The 7631-nt window shown below is 43.3% G+C and overlaps 1 pseudogene; it reads left to right on the top strand.

The window, feature by feature from the left end:
* The first annotated feature begins 1122 nt into the window (after positions 1 to 1122).
* On the top strand, positions 1123 to 2145 carry LOC147446990 (flavonoid 3'-monooxygenase CYP75B137-like; annotated as a pseudogene).
* The last annotated feature ends 5486 nt before the right edge of the window (positions 2146 to 7631 follow it).

Genomic DNA, 7631 nt, shown 5'->3' with positions numbered 1-7631 from the left:
CTTTCTGAGCCAACCAACACACTGGAGGATCCTGTTCTATATCCCTTCTCTTTTCTACCATGCTAAAGTCACCAACCAACAACCACTCCCTTTCAATAGGGATATCTTTGAGATGCATCCATAGTTTGGATCTATATTTTGCATTGCAAGGGCCGTACACATTCACAATGGTGAGGAGACGTCCTTCCCATCTGATTCTAATCCCTAGGATCCTGCCGGATGGGTGGTTAAGAACCAACTTCAGCTCCAATTCTCTGTCCACAATGCTGAGGACGCCACTGAAGGCGAATACTAGTTTCTTTCCTAGCATCTCCCTTCTCTTGCTATGGGCATCTAGATGGTGTTCCTGAATGGCCCAAGAGTTCACTGTCTTCTTCTTTTCTATTTCCTCCCAGAAAAGGGTACTCTTCTTCCAGGTTTTCAAACCCTTTGCGTTCCAAGATTGGATAGTGAGTGAATCCATCATTAATACAGGGTTCATTGGGATAGAGGAACAAATTCTTCAGCATCCGAATCATCCCCCCCCCCCCCCCCCCCCCCCCCCTCTCCTTGGCCTCAGGAGAATCCGAGGGTTCCAAGTCAGAGGATTTCTTTTCTTGCAATGTTGCGAATGGATTGTGCAGAGGGATAATGAACCCCCCTCCTTTCGAAGAGGTAGAGGATGAATTAGATCCTTTCACCTCCAGTGTTCTGGCAACTTGCAGCACTTTGGAGTCTCTTGCCATCGCCTTCACTCTTTTGGCTCTTTTCAGACCAGGGACTTGGACAGCCGTCGCCATTGTTACTGTCATAAATTTGGGGGTAGCAACTGGAGTAATGATCCTATTAATATTTCCTATACCTTCAGAAGCTCGTTGTATGGGAATCGATTCTTCCACCATCTTTTCTTGCATCTTCGTATCCATTTTCCCACACACCATCCCTTCTTCATCCTTCCCTGTATTTGTCCCTTCATTATTGTCTCCCTGCTTCTCCAGTCCTCCTATCGGGGATTCCATTTCATTGGGGCCCTGTACTGCCGGAGTTGTAGTATCATTAGAATTCAATGGGCAATTCTTGGCGAAGTGACCAAAGTTGTTGCATTTAAAACATGCCCCAAAGTAAGTTCCAAAGTTTAGCGGAATGGTAAGAAGCCCAACTCCGACATTTATAACCATGCTTTTAGGTGGAGTTTTAGACAAATCCATCCTATACAAACCCTGTTTGAAGTTCCAAGTGCAAGTGCAGGGAGAGGAGTCTCCCCCATGGATTCTACTCATTTGTGGTTTCTTATCTATAGTAGCACTGCTACTTATGACTATGAATAAGAGACGATCAGGGAACAAGAACTCGTTCCCGCCAAGACCATTTGTGTGGCCTGTGATCGGTCACCTGCACTTGCTCACAAACCTGCCTCACCAAGATTTGCGGGGCATGGCCAAGAAATACGGGCCTATTGTAGGCCTGCGTTTGGGCTAGCAATTGGCCGTGGCCATCTCCAGCCTGGAGCTGGCCAAAGAGGTGCTTCACACACACGACAAGATCTTTGCTAATCGACCCCCTTTCCAGTTCAACAAGCTTCTGCTGTATGGGCAGAACAGTGACATCGACTTTAGTTCGCAGTGCCCACAGTGGCGGAAGCTGAGGAAGATCTGCACCGTGGGACTGTTTACAACCAAATGCCTACAGGAGCTCGAGTATGTCTGGCAGCAGGAGGTGGCCAGGCTGGTACAGAGGTTGCAAGAGAAATCAGCAAGTGCCAAGTTGCGGGTGGCGGACATTGGGGACTACGTGGGCGAGACGACTAGCCACGTCATCATGCGGTTGCTAAAGTCGGAGGGCACTGTGCATGTGGGCGTCGAGAACCTACACGAGCTGATGAAGGAGGTGGAGCATGAGGCAAGCATCCCCACTTTGAAAGACCTCGTTCCCGCTCTCTCCTACCTCGATTTTTCACGAAAGCGCCGCATGCGATGCCTGCACAACCGTGTCCACAGTATCTTCGCCGAGTTGCTAAATCGCCGCAAGTAGAGCAGCTCCTCCTATGATGATCTTCTGCAGTCTCTCCTCTCCAAAGAAGAGAATGATGCCAATGGCGCTATGAAGGACTCCATTTCGGACACCCTCACCTCCACTGAGATTAACTCCGTCCGGTGCTTTGACTAGTAGCTCCTTCCCGGAGTTACCCCCTCCTCGGTCAACATGCTTGAAAAGGGTGGCATGACCAATAATAAGCCACCCCCACTTTCGCTATCCCCAAGCCTCGCATTTTAATGTAACGTGCACTTAAAACCCTCGCACTTTAAAGTTTAGACGCGACTGGCTGTAAAAATAAAATAATTTGTAAGAAGATTTTTTTTATTAGCCCCTTATTCCTTCTCTTGAGAAAACACCAACCCTCATGAGTACTTCCCCACAGAAAAAGCCCCGACTAGCAATGTCCTTGCAAATTCTCTCACCCATGTTGAGAGAATTGGTGAGCTTCTCTTGGAAGTTTCAAGGTGAAAACAACGCATAGCTTGTTGTGAGCCTGCCACTTGATTGGACTATCAGCTCCGCTAAATCTTTTGAAAATGTGGGGAGCTTGGGCTCCTACACACATCACACTTCGTCATGCAACCCAACTGAGAGAGAGAGAGAGAGTAGCAAGACAAAGTAGGGACATACGATATGAATGGAAAACCAAATCAATTCGAGGAAAAACCATACCTTCACATATGTGGAGTACCAACATGGACAAGATTCTTCAAATACCAAGTTGCCTCATGCTTCGGGGGGGGGGATCACTTAATAATTATGTTACTATCACATGAGTGCAGCAGAAAGGGTTATTAAATTTCATTTTTTCTTACATTTTTACATACATAAGGGTATCATAGAATGGAATTGGGAAAAAAATTTACAGATTGAATAGGAAAAACGTGTATTTTATTTGTCAAAATTTCACAGATACTAAGTTTTATAAATAGTCCTTGAGCGCACACGATATACACAATCTATACATAGTCCCCCCCCCCCCCCCCCCCCCCCCCCCCCCCCCCCCCCGAGCCTCATGCCATCCAACATCATTAACATGAAATGGCCAACACTAATTCAGTAGTCAACAGTATGGTGCAGAACGTACACACAAGGGTAGGAACTTTATGTCATGTCGTGGCACATACACAATGTGAAATAAAAAGATTCACCTCACATTTTATACTTTTTGAATGAAAAGCAACAATGTATATATTGTGATATATGAAAAACTCTCTACTATGGTTGTTATCATGCACATACCTATCTAGGGAGTCATTGCCTTGGATGTGACCCTATTCCATTCTTTGCCACTTGATAACATGCCTATTTTGGTTTGAGAATGTACATATGTCAAGTGTTTCATGATGATACACTCGCTTCACCTACAAAGTTGATGCAGGGCCAGAATTGCCAAAAATACCAGTTGATGTGTGTCGTAAAATTTCCTAGACACTATAACATATGCGCGGTATTATCGCTCACATTACCGCAAAAAAACAAACAAATTTATAATATGAAATTTCTCGTATGCGGAAAAGACTGCGGCAAACATTGCGGTAATTGTCTAGCAGTAAGATACGCAGTAATGCCTGCAGCTATATTTTCGCGCCTATTACCACGGGCTTTACTGCAAGGATACCCGCAACGTTTACCACGTAGACATTATCGCGATCAGTACCGTAGACGGGTTTATTATAAAAAAAATAGATGACCGTTTGGATTATCCTTTCCATCCAAAAAAGTCATCTATTTTTTTATTTATTTAAAATATTTTACAAAATTATTATTAATTACAACAAAATATCACAATTGGACAATACATTGAGCCAAAAAAAGATTGATAATTTCATTTACATAAGTGGAATTACAATTGGAGGAGGTATTGAGCCAAAAAATGATAGGTATTGCATTTACATCAAGGGCAAAAAAAACCCGCGTGTACAAAATAGAGGATGGTCATGTGGGATAGGGCAAGTGGGGCTCGCGTATACAAAATAGAGGATGCTCATGGGGGAGATGGCGGCATTTCGCGTGGAACTCCTTGACTCTGCAAAACCAGAAAAAGAAATAATTAACACTTTGTTACTTAATATTTGATATAAAATCAACGATTTGATAATTTAAATAAGATTAAACTTACATGTTGCAGACTTCTGCACGCATTTTCAAACTCCTCTCAAGAGACCATTTGATTTTCAAACAACCAACATCAAGTTTGATACTCGGTATGGTTCTCTCTATATCTCCGCACATCTCTGGTAGGGCGACTCATGGTAATGTTAAACTGACAAAAAATAGCAACCAATTAATTAAATGAGAGACATTAGATTTTTTACAGTAAAACTAATATTTTAACTTACATATTTGTCTTTCCAAGCCGTTTTTCCTCCTGAACCATAATGCATAGGAGTCTGATGGGATTTGGCCTCAACTTGATGCGTATACATCCTAGCACCCATTGCCCTTTCGTCCTCTTTCTCTTCCATAGCTGTCTCCCACTCCACATCATGGACATTTCCTGGCCGATAGCTATGCTCTAGAGACTCCATTGTCTTCTTTGTAGCTCTCCTCACACTAGATTTTTTGTTCTTGAGAAATGTTTTGACATGCTCTTGCAACCATTGCCTTGAGAATTGTTGCCCCTCAGGGTTGCGGAAACGCATGTGCATGGTTGTCTCTATATATGTGAGGTTGTAGAGATCTTGCTAATTAAATTTGAGAAAACAATTGATATATGTGGAGTGGATTAATTGGTTGACGTGTGTGCGGAATCTCCTACCCTGCGCTGTCCCGAGATCCACCATACCTCCTCTATGAACCTGGTAGTATAACCCGCGAGCATCTGGTGAAGGCATGTCATGGTCCTCATCTTCTGCTGGAGCAGGGAGCGGTGACTATGGAGGAGAATCTGTAGTACTCCCCCCCCCCCCCCCCCCCCCCCAAAACAATAACTAGCTCCGCTCCCTCGTCGAGATCGACCGGCGCTAGCGCGCGAGCTACCCTGGCACTGACTGCCAGAAGAGCGTCGATGTGAATCTGGGACAGAAGGTGGGATAGGTGATGGATAGGTAGACGCCCGGGGCGTCAGACTTTGTGGCGTCGCACCCAACGGCGTTAGACCCTGGGGCGTCGGACCCTGTGAAGGAAAAGATGAACCTGGAGCTGTAGGTGGAAAACTATGCAGGTATGGAGTGCCACCAGTCCACCAGTCGGAGTAGAGACCTCAGATAATCCAAAAGCTGCAAGCTGCGTCGGTGAAAAGAGCTGCGTAAGGGTCTGCTGTGAATATAACCACTCAGCCCGACGACGCAATGCCTCTCCACATCTGGATCGGTCACAGGTACGGCAACGGACCCACCAAGAGCGTCCCGAAACCAGTCGAACCTTGATGATGACTGTTGAGGCTGAGGCGACGGCTGTGAATGATAGGCAGAGAGAGCGTCGGGATATGACATCCCATCCGCCATGAAATCCTCAATGTTGCGAAAGCGTGGTGTGTAAGAAGAAGACATGGTCTGCATTTATTCGACAAAGATTAAACTAGGGTATAAAAATTCGAATATATGATTAAAAAATTTTCACATTGATTTTTTTCAAACATTGGATTTTTTAACATTGGATTCTCTATAGTATCCAATGTTGAAAGAATCCAATGTGGAAAGAATCCAAGGTGTGCCTACAACCTATAAAAGAGTCTTGAAAAGCCTTGAGTGCTAATAAGATATTAGTGTGTGTATTGACTAATAAGAGATTATTGTGTTTATAATTAGTTTGACCAATTGCGCGATCACTTGGACGGCCATTGGGGCCTAATACGTCACCTACGACTTAATCATGGAGGTATGTTTATGTTTTTGTGTTGATTATTGTTTAATTTAACATAATTAGTATGTGTAATTGATATGTACGCACACTAATTAGTGTGTAATTGACATGAACACACACTAAGTAGTGTATGCATTGGCCAATGCACACACTAATCACACAGTAAATAGTGTGTGCATTGGCCAATCACACACTAATTAGTGTGTGTATTAGCTTGTGTGATTGACTTGTGCACACACTAATTAGTGTCTGTTTAGGGTACACTAATTACTGTGTGCATTGGCTTGTGTAATTGGCTTGTACACACACTAATTAGTGTGTGCATTGGCTTGTGTAATTGGCTTGTGCACACACTAAATAGTGTGTGTTAACATACACTAATTAGTGTGTGTTAACACACACTAAATAGTGTGTGTTAACATACACTAATTAGTGTGTGTTAACACACACTAATTAGTGTGTGCATTGGCTTGTGTAATTGGCTTGTGCACACACTAATTAGTTTTTGATAGAAGGAAGCAACCTGGATTGCTTCAACCCTTGCCAATCCCTAATTCACCTTGGGAGAGCATATCCATGGATTTTATCTTTGGATTGCCTAAGTCTATCCATGGGAATACGGGGATATGGACGATAGTAGACAGGTTCAGTAAACAAGCTCATTTTATACCTGTCAAAAAGACTATCAAAGCCCATCAAATGGCAACCCTCTTCATTTCACAAATTTTCAAGTACCATGGCTTGCCAATGTCCATAGTGTCGGATAGAGATCCTAGAATGACCAGTAATTTCTAGAAGGGTCTCTTTGAGAATTTAGGAACAAGGCTAAACTTCTCTTCGGCCTATCATCCACAAACTGATGGCCAAAGTGAAATAGCTAACCTAACCATTCTCGATCTACTAAAAGCCTATGTAACGGAAGTAGATCAAAGATCCCAATGGGAGAAGTACTTACCCTTAGTAGAGTATGCTTACAATAACACTGTACATACTTCCACAGGAAAAGCACCTTTCGAGGTAATTGAGGGAAGATCAAAAAGTCCCTTGCTACTTAAGGTACATGGGAAGATCTTCGCTGCAGATGAGTATAGCCGAGACCTACAAGAATCTTTCCAAAAGATTAAGGATGCTATCTCTATCTCACAGCAAAGGCAAAAGGCTGTTGCTGACAAGCATAGAAGAGCCCAAGCCTTTAAAGAAAACAATTGGGTCTTGTTAAAGTTTCCCAAGGCTTGATTAAGGCACACGACGGGCAAGAATCCTACGGGCCACCAAAAGTACTATGCTAAACTAGCAAAAAGGTACTATGGTCCCTTCCAGATTCTTAGGCCAATCAATGAGATGGCCTATCAACTTAAGTTGCCCAATCATTGGCTCATACACAATGCTTTTCATGTGAGCCTATTAAAGCCTTACAAAGGAGAGCCACCTCAAGAACCAACTATTGAAGACCCACAGGAGATTGAGGACCAAGAGGAGGTGCTGCAGCCCAAGTCCATTCTCCGACATGAAGACAAGGTATTAAGAGGCGGTAAGACTATCCGACGATATCTTATTGAATTTAAGAATTATCCTTTCGAAGATTCTAGATGGATGCAAGGCATATAGTTAAAGGATAACCTAAACCTTGTCAATGCTTACAATGCTTCCCAAGAGTAAGCAAATGTACAAAATGTTAAAAACGAACAAAATTTTTGTCTTATAAGACTCTCTTTTTCTTTATTTGTGCACAAAAATGAAGTATTATGCATGCTTAGATCAAGTTTGTGGAGACGACGTCTCCCAAACACCAAGTAGAGCTTGTCACT

This window comes from Adiantum capillus-veneris, chromosome 11 (assembly GCF_014529385.1).
Source record: "Adiantum capillus-veneris isolate H3 chromosome 11, ASM1452938v2, whole genome shotgun sequence".
In the NCBI taxonomy this organism is placed as follows: domain Eukaryota; kingdom Viridiplantae; phylum Streptophyta; class Polypodiopsida; order Polypodiales; family Pteridaceae; genus Adiantum; species Adiantum capillus-veneris.
Note: the sequence above shows the minus strand (reverse complement) of the source record. Positions and strands in the feature narration are given on the sequence as shown.